Below are 2,964 nucleotides of genomic sequence, written 5' to 3'. Positions count from 1 at the left end.
CAAGACAACTATAAATGTCAGCATTCTGGGTGTGTGGGATTATTTCCTGAAACAATATTCAGGTTGGGTTGTTTGGATTTTTGCAGGGCTGGGGATTGAACCCAGAACTTTGTGCATGCTACCCAAGTGCTCCATCACTGAGCTACATCCCCAGCCCCAGGTTGGGTATTTTTGGCAAGCCTATGACATAGCTGTTTTGTAATTCAGGGTCTGTAATACAAGATCAAGTCACTGTCAATAATGCTAATGTTGGTGTGGGTATGGTGGAGTACATGTCATCACAGCACTCAGGAGGCTGAGGCAGTAGGATCACCATGAGTTGAAGGCCAGCCTGAACTACATATGAAGACCCTGTCTTAAAAACAAAACAAATAATGCTAGTTTTGATGACTTGATTAAGGTGGTGGATGTTATGTATCTCCACTGTACAAGGAGATTTTTTCCCCTTGAAATTAAGTAGCTTATCAGCTGTGACATGGTACCTGGAGACCAGGCAGACGTCCTGTTCCCCCATTGCTTTGCCCAGTGATTCAGGCTTCTGTTGATGATGCCCTAATCAGTTCTTAGATTGGGGCTTGCAAAATGTTAATTTCTGACTCTCTCACTCCTTCTATATTCAGTAGCTGGCATTTCTCCATGAAAACAACAAGCTTTGCTGGGCATGGTGGTACACGACTGTAATCCCAACACAAGGGAGGCTGAGGCAGGAGGACAGTGATGGGGAACCTATGGCACATTTTATTTGTTTTTCTTTTAAGACAAAAAAAAGATGTTAATGTATGAGTTCTTTTCTAAACTGAAACCTCAGTATTCAGGTTTAATTGCAGCATTGGCACTTTGCGACATACAGGTGGGTTTGGGGTTGCAGTTTGGAGACTCATCTCTAAAAGGTTTGCCATCGCTGCAGTAGGATCTGAAGTTTGAGTTGCCCCTGGGAAACTCTCTGAGACCCTATCTCTCTCTCTCTCTCTGTCTCTTTTTTTTTTGTCTTTTTGAGACAGGGTCTCGCTCTGCAGTTCAGGCTGGCCTTGAGCTCACTTTGCCACCCAGGCTGGTCTAAAACCTGCAATGATCCTCCTGCCTCGGCCTCCTGATCTTTCTCTTTTTTCTCTTCTCCCTCCTTTCTTCTTCTCAGCACTGTTGTGGCTCAGGCAGGAGGCTTGCTGTAAGTTCAAGGCCAGCCTGAACAATGTAGTGAGACCCTGTCTAAAAAATTAAAAAAGGAGGGAGAAGGGGAGGAAGAGGAAGAGAAAGAGAAATAAAAGGGGCTGGGGATGTAGCTCAGTGGCAGGGTATCCCTGGGCTCAATCCCAGCACAGAACTAAAAAGAAAAATAAGAAAGAAAGGAACTTTCTGTTTTTTGAAGGACCAGCTGTGTGTGTGGGGGGGGGCACGTTTTCTAGGAGTAGGCTCTGTAACCCTAATGCGTTACCATTTCAAAGGGTGCCAGGGTGCCAAGCCCCTGCCAGCGTGCAGTTCAGCCTGCAGCGGGTGACAGGTGGGGGGGACAAGGTCCCCACCTCAGGGGTGAGCACGTGCCTGTCCCGCGTGCGCGGTGGGTGTGAATGTCAGTCCTCCTCTGACCCCATGGTAACATGGTACGTGTTACTCCTCTCCTTTAGTCATGAAATATTCAGCCTGCAGCATTGGTGTGCCAGGCCTTGCACCGGGCACACAGAGAGCAGAGAGGCCTGTGCCACCCTCGAGGAACTCACCGCCAGGTGGACGGGCGGGGGAGGAGGGCGGCTTGGGTTTGCGCGGCGTGCGGTGGCTGTGGGAGCCTGAGCCACATTTGGATGGGGGTGCTGAGACCAGGTGATACTCCCACCGCCTCCTGTGTGCCCGGTGCCCCTGGCCCTGGACAGCTTGCAGGGTGACCGTGCTGCCCGGGACACCTCTTCCCGGGCCTTCCTCTGATCTTGATACGCAAGAAGCGAGCTTGGGCCCGTGCGGTGCCCCATCAGATGACCCGGGCCCACTCCGGTTTCTCCCCGCTGCCAGGGCTCGTGCCACCCGAGATGGCCCTGGCCGCTGGGCCAACTCACGGGCCATGTGGCAGGCTGGACGAGAGCCAGGCCAGGTCGGGGTGGCACCGGTCACCTTATGACTCAGCCCGGGTCTGTCCTCACCTGATTTGTCAGGATGAGAAGCGAGGAAGTGGAGGCCCGGAATCTGGTTGTTAAATGTGTCCTAATGTGTCCTAAATGGCCCCGTGATCAGTCCGGCTCCAGAGCCTTGAGTCGCACCATCTCCTGGGTTGTGCTGAGAAGGCAGGGTCAAGAGGAGAGGGGTTCATGGCTTCTCCCAGACAAGATGGGGGCATGGGAGTCGCGGAAGGAATTGGGATCCATCCTTCCACATCTCAGCCCTAGCCTGGCTCATCCACTCACGGGGTTCTTCTCCATCATATTGGGACATCGTTGTCATCTTCTCACTTGCACTACAGAGGAAAAGGGGGAGAGCCAGGGATGGTGACGCATGCTTATAATCCCAGCACTTGGGAGGCTGAGGCAGGAGGGTCGCTGCAAGTTTGAGGTCAGTCTGGGCTATAGTGAGTTCAAGGCCAGCCAAGACTACATGGGGAAGACCCAGAATAAAAAACAAAACAAAACAATAAAAGGGATAAACTGCCCCCTTTGGTGCTAAGGTGATTAGAGAGATTGGGAGTGTTGGGTCAGTGTTTGGTTACAGCTTGAAGGACCAAGTCCTCAGTATGGGAAGAGCACTGGCAATTTTAAATCCCTACAATTGATCCCCCTCCCCAACACACGGGTAGTGTGAACCAGGCAGGGCTGCTATTGTCATTTCTTTTGCAGACAGAGACCTTGAAGGAGGATGTGAATAATACATGCTGTAATCCCAACTGTCTGAGAGGCTGAGGCAGGCGCATCCCAAGTCAAACCCGGCTTGGGCAACTTAGTGACTTAGTGAGACCCTGCCTCAAAATAAGAAATAAGAGAGGCC

Source organism: Chinchilla lanigera, unplaced genomic scaffold, assembly GCF_000276665.1.
Source record: "Chinchilla lanigera isolate Chin_1 unplaced genomic scaffold, ChiLan1.0 scaffold00050, whole genome shotgun sequence".
Lineage (NCBI taxonomy): Eukaryota > Metazoa > Chordata > Mammalia > Rodentia > Chinchillidae > Chinchilla > Chinchilla lanigera.
This window is presented reverse-complemented; position numbering follows the sequence as displayed.